Genomic DNA, 11,017 nt, shown 5'->3' on the forward strand with positions numbered 1-11,017 from the left:
TGATCTTGCTGGGCCTTTTTCTTCAAGGATGGTCATTTAGCATTTGAGCCACATCTCTATTTCTTCTGGCTTTTGCTGGTTAATTGGACATAAGAGTGTCATGCATTTGTCTGCCTGGTCTGGATTAAACCTCAGTCTTCAGATCTCATCTTCTTGAATACAATTTTAAATACAATTTTAGAGTTTTTTAAACTTATATATTTTCTATAAAGGTGTTTTAATATACTCCTTTTTAATTTTTTTTATTTTATTGTGAAGATGCTGTACAGAGGGGTTACTGTTACATGAGTAAGGTAATGAGTACATTTCTTGTTGAACATTGTTACCCCTTCCTTTGTTTTTTTCTTACTATCCCTTCCCTCACCTCCCTCCCCCATTCCCCCCCAAAAAAATCTCATTTGGAAAAGATACATTTTATGTTCTCCTGTATAGGAACTGATAGGAAAAGATGTGTATGAATAATGACCAGAAATGGGTTACTGCTTGGATGATGTTAAGTGAAGAAAAAAAGAGAATTAAGATAAAAAGCCAATACAAATATATTAGACCACATGCCTGGGATAATTAATAAATTAAATGGGGATAAAGGTGTTGAAGAAAACAAGTGTGGCTTCAGACATACTTGATTTGAAGACAAAAATGTTCAAAGGCTAGAAGAAAACTATAGCATTAAAGCTTAGAAAAAATGAGCTGAAGAGCTGAGGGACAGTGCCCAGGCCCCCATCCTTCCCCCAAAAAAAAGTTTAGAAGAAAGCCCACTCGGACTGAGGATCATTTGTTGATTAGAGACAGTGTCTACGAGAGACAAGATGAAGGCTGCTTTTAGCATTCTAGTGATGATCACATTTATTGGTTAAGCTGGAGGAAGGGAACCAGGATGATGGCAGCTATGGCTCATAGCAAAGCAGAAGCTAAGATGTTCTCATCTGTGAAAAATATGATAATGATCATGGTGCTTCTAGACTTTGAAAATTATTAGAAATGGTAACATATTCTTTGGCATGTACAAAAGTAATCTTTTATTTTTTTCCGTGACTTTCTACCTTATTCTGAGACCTGCACACAAGAAATATCAACAAATTGTAAAATGAGGCTAGATGACTTGTGTCTCATTTAAACATAGTTCCAGAAAGCAAGAGAAGAACCTGTGTTTCTCTGCCTCTCATCCAGGCTTTGACAAATACTGCTGCACAATGTATATTTCCTAAAACATATGGAAAGACCAGAAGTCATGTTGAATTCTGGTCTATCCCAGAAAAGCTGATTGCAGCCTCTTCATTTTCATTCCATAGGCTATTTACATACTGGAAGTACTTTTTTAAGTCTTGGGACTGAAAATATGAGAACTTGTATCTACTTGCACTTCTTAGTTCAATGTGTGTGTGTGTGTGTGTGTGTGTGTGTGTGTGTGTGTGTGTGTGTGTGTGTGTGCTTTCTCCTGGGAGTTTATTCTCAAGTAAAATTATGTTTTTCCTATTGCCAGGTTCTAAAATACCCCTAATCAACCTTCAACTCCTTCCCACCAAAAAAACTGAAGTAAATGGTTGTTGGAAATGGCTGAGCTGTGGAAAGTATCTAGTGAACCTGCACCCACAGAAATATCTTAATTTTTTTTTAAACCAGAATATTTATTGTATGGCTAATCTTTTAAATTCTCAAGAAGAACTGGGTGCTGCAACAGCTGCTCTCTTAGGTTTAGGTGTTGTTCCTTCACGGAATCCTTGCCTGAATCTGCGACAGACAATTTTCAGGTGCTTCATCTGACCTGTCCTAGTAGTATTTCGTCTCTTAGCCTTCACACTCCAGTTATACTTTCTCTTGCGTTTTGCAGGATAGCCACATTTGCCACATTTACAGCGGCAAAACGTGTGCGTCTTATTGTGACGCTTTCCAAAGGATGACGTTCCCTTCGTCATCTTGACTCTATCTTAATTTTTTTAATTGTATGTTTATTATCAAGTATGTGTGCAAAGGAGTTACTCTTCAACAAATCAGTTTATAAATACAATGCCTCTTGGTCGATGCCACTTCATTCATCATTCTCCTCCATCCCTCCCAACCCATCTCTTCTCAATTTTCATAGTTTCTGCCCATTCTGTTGTGAGTGGTGACCTTGGCGAGCTGGCAGAGCTCGCAGGGCCTTTGCTTTGAGATCACAATGAGAAAAGCTAGGTAGCTCTGTGTGAAGAGCGTCGACAGCGTTGCTATTTCTCTGTGGGGCTCAGACCAGAATTTGTGTGTTGTTGCAGGCTGAGCTGCTCCCATCTCTGTTAATTGGATCATGATGGCAAAAAGTGCCAGGTTTATCTTTAGGTGATGTAAAGCATTGAGGCTCAAAGTAAAAGGAATAATCTTTGCTGCGAGAAAGCTGGCAGAAAGACAGGCACAAGCAAGATTTTTCTCAAGTGCTGAGCAGCTGAAGATGTTACACCTAAGATATTTGGGTTTAGGATATCAACACTCCGTGCTGTTGCTCGAGATCCTCCATCTAAGAGGAATGGACAGTAAAACTTACAGACCATCAGATAGATCAACAGCAAAGGATCAGGGGGTTCACACAATGATCTCCCGCTTTCCCCTTTGGAACCTGAACTTACTCCAGAAAGGTTTTGCCAAAACACTTCAGGATGCCTAAATGTGACTCAAAACCCTCATTACACTCCTCATGCCATGATACTGGTGCTGTCAGTCCACTTGGGGGCCTTTTCTGTTGTTTTACACAATATATTACTTGTCCAATTTAGGATGTGATTTCCTTAGAAAGAGAATTTTTATTCTGCATCAGCAGCTGTGTGATAGCTTCATTGATGTCAGCTCTGCCTCTTCAACAAGTTTGTTATAGAGCAAAGTCTCTTTCTCAGCTTTTCTTCACTATTGCTAACACAGAGATGATCCATTGTTGACCGAAAGAATAGAATATATACGAGGTCATATTCTAAACATATTTTCAAATTCTTATCAATAATACAGAAAGCCTCTTTCCACTGAGGTAGTAAGGCCATCAAGACTGCCTGACTAGGAGTTGTATTGTTCTTGTATTTCCTGAAGGATATATCCAAGCCTTTATTACAAGTATGAGCACAGTAAGCAAACTTAATCTATGATGATTTTCTGAAAGCATGACTCATGTTAAAAAAATTATATGCCCAGTGGTTCCTAACAAGAGGTCTCTGTTGTTTTGATGTACAGAGGATCTGATGCCCTAAATCCTGACACACAGAGATTGCTTAGGTGAAATGTATGTCCTTGAGTGTAGGAGAAAAATGGCAGACCATGGGGTTCATCTTTTATTTTGCCCTGACCTACCCTTCATTGCCTTCTGTTATTTTTTTTTGTGCTAACTCTAATCTGATTAACTGAACTTCAGGATATGCTTTGAAAGTTATGGCTGGGGACAATGGGATTGATTGTGTAGTAATTCATGAGTGTCTGAGAATTCTCTGCAAATATTCATTCCTTTAGCTTAGACTTCTGGTAGGATTAATGCGAGCAATTGAAACTCTGGGTCTACTGATTCTTGAGGACTCTTCTGTGGATTGAATGTACCCCCTTGGAAAAGCTGAACCATTTTCCAAATTTGACAGCATTTGTCGGGCACTCCTATTATCATGCTTCCTTTTGATTTCACACTTCCTTGACAGTGAGCCAAGGATATTTATAGATATATTAAATATTCTTTGCTGTTCAGGCTCTGGGTCATTTTTGATAGCTACTCCAGAGACTCATTGTGAAAGATAATATGTGAGAACAAAAATAACATGAGTTTTGAGGTTACAAAAGCCTCACTTCATATTTTTGTGGTTTCTTAATATATAAACGAGGATTAAAAACACCTATCTTGTGATATTAGTGTGAATGTTAAGTGATGCTATATATATATATATATATATATATAAGTGTGTGTATATATATATATATATATATATATATATATATATATATACACACACTTATATATGTATATATAGTACAACTTTCAAGAAGAATTATTTTTGTTACTGCACAAGAGTTGTCTTATGTCATTTGTATAAAATAAAATACCATGTTCAAAGTCATTACTTTTAACTACTTTGAGATATTGAAATTTAACGTATTGGATATGTTAATTGTCCTGAATTGATCATTTTCCAATCATACAAAAATCAAAGTACTGCATTGTAACTCATAAAAAAATCCAGATATTTTTTCAGGGACATAAACTTTAAGAAATCCTTCTAGAAGAAAATAAACTGTTGTCAAAGGATGAAGAAAGTACTCAAAACAAAAAAAAAGTTATTAAAATTGTCATGTATGATAATTTTAGTAAATGTAATAACATCTCTTAGAGAAGAGTGATCTTTCATATTCTCAATGAGTGTCTTCAGAGTCAGAGTTCTTTCTAGCTCTGTTCATTCACAGTTCTTTAATTTTCATATGGAGATTCAAATAATGGCCAGATATTACCTTACTTGGTTGTAAGGTTGAAATATGGTTTATAAATATGAAAGTTTTGAAAGTTGAAAATCATGCACATGATGAGGGTATTTTTTAAGTAATGTCTCCTTTACTTCATCATTAGTGAATATTAATGATTAATGAATAATTTTATTAAATCAACTCCTGTTGCAAGGAAGTCTCCCTTTCCCTGTGAATTTCTGCCACTGTTTGGATAGGAATGGTCCCCAAATGTTTTATCAACTTCCTTTTCCTTAGATAGTATACAGTAACATTTTCTTTATGACACATGAACAAGACTATTAACATGAATCTTTTCTAGCCTTCTTTAAAGGGGTGAAGCCATCAAGAATGATTGACATGTTGAATGCTGTTTTCCTTCTCACTTAACAATTTCAGACAGCTGAATTATAATCTTTTTGTCTGTTATTCCAATTTTTTTCTGTCAATTTCCCAATCATTAAAAAAACAGCACAGAAGGAGTATAATAATATTTTCTTTTTAATTTTATTGATGACTTCTGATCCCCTACCATGTACTAAGATAACAAAATTATCTTTTAAGTAACAGAACAGATATTATAAGGATTCATAGGATCATAAGTCCCTCATTTTCATGTTTCATTTCTTCATAACAGCTAATGTATAGCTCTCAAATGCATATTTTTATTAGCCATTATGCTAATATACTTAATCTCATTTAATTTTCCCAACCCACAGAAGTGATTCCATGAGTTTCCACGTATGGCTGATGGAGAATCAAAGGTTCATAGACTATGTTAAAGGTCAAATGAAGTGGTTGAGAATTCAAACTAAGTCCATCTGATTCCAATAGCCTGTGCTCTTTGCCTATACTTTATTGAGAAATACCAATCGTTATAAAAGTACAGACATAGGGTGAAGCCAGTGATCACATACAGAAAACGTTAGGTGTTTCGAAGATGCAACAAGAAAATAAGAAGGGCAGAAGAGGCAAGAAGCATTGAACACCAAGGAGAACAATCATAAAGGATATTCACAGAATGAAGGCTCAGAGAATGAGGAGTCAATCTCAGGCAGTAGGGATGATTGGACAAAAGAATGGTGTAGAAAAAATTCCAACTGTCACATTTATTGCCAATAATTTTGTTTTCTAAAATTTTTTGTGTACTGTTACTAGGGCTTGAACTCCACTCCCCATACTCCTGATCATGGCTGGTAGTCTACCACTTGAGCTACCCTTCCAGTATCAGCTGATCTGATAAGTTGGAGATGAGTCTCTTGAATGTATCTGCAGATCTGGCTTTGAACCAAGATCCTCAGACTTTAGCTTCTGCATAATAGGAATATAAATGGGAGCCACAGGTGCTGACCGCCCCTTCCACCCCAGAATAAATATAGAAAATGACCGTCTTTCTATGGAAATTGCATGAACAGATGAAGCCTCTTGTGACAGCCAGGAATGGAGCAATGTAACAAAAGCAACCACAGCATCTCACCCTATTCCTTAAAATCCAAGAATCAATATTTTGTTATACTAATGGCTCTTCATGTAACATAAACTTGACAACTCTATTGTAAAGACTAATTAGAACATATGCATTAGAGCCAAAAGGATCTCCAAACTAAACCCTGGAAATGAACTAAACTATTCCAAGTGCATTAGGTAGGGAAGGCATTTTATTTGCCAACACAGAGCATGACTTTATACAAAAATATTTGAATTCATGCCCTTTGGGCAGATGTCCCTCAAGAGAGAATAAAAAGTAATGGAACTAAATATGCCTGCATTATTTTTTATTTGTATTTATTTATTTATTTGTCAGTCGTGGGGCTTGAACTCTGGGCTTGGGCACAGTCCCTCAGCTCTTCAGCTCAAGGCTAGCGCTCTAGCAATTGAGCTACAGCACTACGTCTGGTTTTCTGATGGTTTATTGGAGATAAGAGTTTCACGGACTTCCCTGACCGGGCTGGCTTTGAACCATGATACTCAGATCTCAGCCTCCTGAGTAGCTAGGATTACAGGCATGTGCCACCCCGCCCGGCTTGCCTGTATTATTTTTTCCCTAACTTTACCTATCAGGTTAAACCATTCCCCCTACCTTCAGGCAGAGACAAATAAGTGTAGAAAGGTTAGAAGTTTGATCAAGTGGCTAACATCAATAAGGACAGAGGAACAACAATGGTTAGAAAAGAGTCGCTTGTGATGTTTCATTGCCACAGCAGAACAATGTGTATTTGAGATGCATCATTTGCACTGGTTAGAGCTATCTAGGTTGGTGGGGAGCTAGGGACTTGTTTCTCTTTCAGTTTATGTATGGGATAATAGGAATTAAGTAGGAAAAGAGATGCCCTGAGAAAATTCTTTGTTTGTGTGCCCAAGTGTGTGCAGATTTACATTCAAGGATATTTGCAGAGAGAAGGAAGGTGGGAGGGAGGGCTGCAGAGAGGGAGAAAGGGAAGGAAGGACAGAGAAAGAAAGGAAGGATCAATTGGGACAATTTAACCTATTCTTGCTTTGTTAATGCTTAAATTTTGTTAGTTTAATACAGTGAAATCTTACACTGACATTATAACATTAATATATACATACATATGAATGCTTACACACATATACACATATGAATCATCCAGTCCAGCCTACCAGTATTTAAGAATTATAGACAATGGGATCTTTTTCTGTAATGGTTCACATTTATAATTCCCACATAATCATCAGGAGTTAGTAGGAGCATGTGGTTACAAACATTATGAAAGATAAATCCTATTGTCAAGAAAAGATGAGGCACAAATCATTATAGTGAGCACTCACTCCTAAAATTATGCCGCTACTTTAAACCTCAGTGTTTATACTTAATATTTTATTTTGCCAATTGGAATAAATATAAAATGTTTGTAATCTTCTCCAACAGACCTGCTAAGGAACAAGCTTTCGCTTTGAGATACACTGAAATTTCCAAAAAAAAAAAAAAAAAAGCAACTACTCTACTTCTGTGAGAATTCACAAGATCCTTTCTGTTTATTAGTGATAAATACAACCTTTCACATCCCATAGTTAATAGCAAATCAGAAATTATTTCCTCCTTCACTTAGTCATAAAGCACAGCAAGATCCAGATCATGGATCATGGAATCCTTCTATCTTCTTTCCCTACATGCAGGTGCTCCTGTATTGCCTCCACATTCAGCACCTGTCACTATAAGCTGAAGGATGTAGTAGGACTTTGCAAAAGATAATTTTCTTAGGTAAGCACTGACAATGAACTGGGATAAACTGAAATTACATTGGACTATGTCTTGCCCTTGAAAATAAACTATCAGAAATATAATAGTGAAGGGAGAAAGTCAAATGATTTGCAGAGTACCCATTTCTTTTGGAAAATATAATTTCTTAGTTGTTTCATAAGGATGTATAGATGAATATCAACAAAGAAACAATTCAAAATCACTGGTGCCACATCTTCATGTGGAAAAGCTTAAGAAATTATTTTCGCTGTACATACTGGCATTTGGGAAGTAAATGAGTGTCTTCCATAAAATAAACTGAAATGTAAATCTGTCTCAAGGACTATCATCCCCAGGAATTTTTTTTTTTTTGTGGCGGGGGGGGATCAGCTTGAAAATTAGGTCATTTCCCTGAGAATTCTTTTGGAAATCTCAGATATTCAGGTCATTAAATAACCATTGCAGATCTACTTTTACTATAGATAAGTAAAAGTTTTCACCGCATTTTCTATTCAAGTAGATAAAAAGAGATTTATAACATGGGGAATTGCTAATTAACAGGAATAAAGTTTCACTTAGTACAAGATGAATAAGTTCTGGAGATATTCTGTACAACATTGTGCCCAGTACTTTAAAGATGTTGTGTTGTACACTTTTTTAAAAATCTGTGAAGGGAGCAGATCAAATATTAAGAGTTCTTACCACAATGATAAAAATGAAAGAATGGAGAGTGGCTGACATTTGTCTTTCAAGCTTTAATATATATATTTTTATTTTTACTCCTTTTTATGCCTCAAAGCTTATTATTCTTTTCAAATAACAATACCAAGAAACATCTGAAGAAAGTGAGAACAATGGAAACAGTTGAAATAGAAATGTATTCAGCAAAAGAAGATTATTAAGAATTAAAATGCTCACATGGATCAGATGAATCTCGGTAATGCAAGCCAGACTTGCACTTGTGGTTTTTAGTCTCTCTGTCTTTGCATCCAGTATCTTTTGTAGGAAGTTGTCTAAAAAACTTCTATCACTAATGACCAGAGTTCACACCAAAGTCTGCTTTTCTTTAGTTGAACCTACAGTCTTCAACTCAATTGGAAATGAGTTGAGAGCTGTCTAATGAATAGTTTGTTAGTATAATGTACTTGAATATGAACAAATTTATTTTAAATGAGTGTAGGGTGGCTTGATGATAATTTTGGTCTCACATCCACGCAATTGAATTTGTTTCTTAGGAAAAAGTTCATACTCCGGTGAATGTCCTTCAAATTGGACACAGACTCGCACATTTTTCATATACTGCATCCCTTATACACCCTTTCAGGTGCCTTCCTGGATACATATGCTGATCATGAGATGTTTTAAAAGCATTTCATTTCCTCTTGAATTTTTAGGGAAAAGTATTACCGAGATGTTCATGTGAATGCCAAATCCATGTGAATATTTATTTACCTACTATAATTTTATTATCTTGAAATATTTGTACAAAGGACTTATGATTCAATGAATGCATTGTTTAGGAATGCAGTACAGTCTTGATCCATGTCACCCCTTTAATCATTCTTCTTATTCCACCCAACTGAGCTCTTCAACTTTCTTAATTTCATAGGTTATGCATTGAGTATTATGACAGCATTCTCTCCCTGTTCCACTCTTCATTTATCTAGCACCTCTTCATGATCTCCCTCTACATTTTTCAAGTGCTAATTTTCTTGTATTCATTTTGTTGGACTGTGAGTTAATTTTCTAAGGAATTACAATGTTTGAATTTTTCCCTAAAATATTACACTTCAGTTAATATGTTTGTGTTCTTCTTGCATACAACACTGTATGTATTTGCTTATTCATTTATAAATTAATTCTAAAGAAAACATGCATCATCTGTCTCTATGGGCTTGATTTGCAGCACTTAACATGTTTTTTTCCATGTCCATGCATTTATTTGCAAATGATATAATACCATTTTTCCTAATGGACAGGTCAAATTCCATTATGTATAAGTATCAAATTTTCTTGATGCATTTGTTCATCGAAGTGAATCTGGGCTGTGTCCCTACCTTGCCTATGGGGAATAGTGCAGCAATGAGCATGGTTGTCCAGGTGGCTTTACAGGGTCTTGATTTGTAATATTTTGGGTTAATGATGTGAACATTTTTAATGGACCGTGTGGGTAGGAAAACAGGGTGATTCTTTATTGGGTTTAATGGTCCTTTGGGATTTGCAAAGTTGAATTAATATATAAGCACCCCTGGAGTCTATTAAGTGGTAGAAAGGCTGTAAGGATGTAAGGAGGATAAAAAAAATCTCCAGGTGATAGCATTTACCAAATAAGAACCCATAAACAACTAGTTCTGTCAAATGACCACATAAATTGTTGATTAGAAGGGCTTCTGGGTTTTGAAATTGCTAAATTGCTAACGTCAATTAAATGAATGTTCTTTAATATTACAATTATCAGGGCTTCTTTATCATGACTCTCCAAACATTCTATAGCATGTAGTAATTTTCAAACTCATTTGGATTTAAGTGGCCTTCTTTTCAAGAAGGCTTTTAAAAATTAAAGCCAGTGTTCTTCAAAATATAATTTAGGAAGTGCTATAGAAAGAATGGGGGAAGAGAAGAATCGGGAGATTAACAATAGTAACAACTAATATTTGTATAGTGGTTCCGGAAGTGTTTCCTCATTTATTAGCTCTCCTGATCTTCAGGGCAAACAGTTTTACAGGAGAGAAAGGCCTTAGTGGCTTTTCACAATATGTACAGTTATAAAAAGCCAAAGTTTTACTTAGCTGTAGGCGTCTTGACTTTAGATAAAATATCCTTTTCACTACACTCTCCTGTAGTGAAGACATCATGTCCTTTGTTTCAGTTTTTGCTGAGGGATAGTTTTAAATTATTTGTCTTAATGTTGTTATTATGAACATCCTTTATATGTCAGAGCAACTTCTAAAAGATCTATCCCTTGGCCTCCATCTTCATTTTCCTCCATCTACATGTCATATCTTACCTTTATCAGATGACACAGCAGTAATAAGGGAATACTCAAAGGGTCTCATGAAAGACTTTTAATAACTTTTTGTTTTTCTTTTTTTACAAAAAACGGCTCGTAAATAGAATAAGAGCAGCAAATAGAATAAGAGCAACCAAAAAAGGGTGATTAATCTCTCGTAGCTAGTTGCAGTTAGCAACTGTTTCTTTAATCCCTAAAAAGGGAAGGAGATAGAGAGTTTCTTCCCCTGAACAAGCTATAGATAGCAAGTGCATGGCATGAAGAAGTAGCCAAGCTATGGTGCAACAGAATGGAAAGAGCTGAGGAAGTCAGTACTCTTAACTTCACTCTTGTCCCACTTTCAGATCTCTTTCTAATTCCTCAAATGGACC

The 11,017-nt window shown here is 35.8% G+C and overlaps 1 pseudogene; it reads right to left on the bottom strand.

Annotated features, from left to right (window-relative positions):
- Positions 1–1,655: 1,655 nt before the first annotated feature.
- On the bottom strand, positions 1,656–1,916 carry LOC138829974 (large ribosomal subunit protein eL37 pseudogene; annotated as a pseudogene).
- Positions 1,917–11,017: the final 9,101 nt, after the last annotated feature.

Source organism: Dipodomys merriami, unplaced genomic scaffold, assembly GCF_024711535.1.
Source record: "Dipodomys merriami isolate MVZ:Mamm:240054 unplaced genomic scaffold, mDipMer1.0.p SCAF_18, whole genome shotgun sequence".
In the NCBI taxonomy this organism is placed as follows: Eukaryota; Metazoa; Chordata; class Mammalia; order Rodentia; family Heteromyidae; genus Dipodomys; species Dipodomys merriami.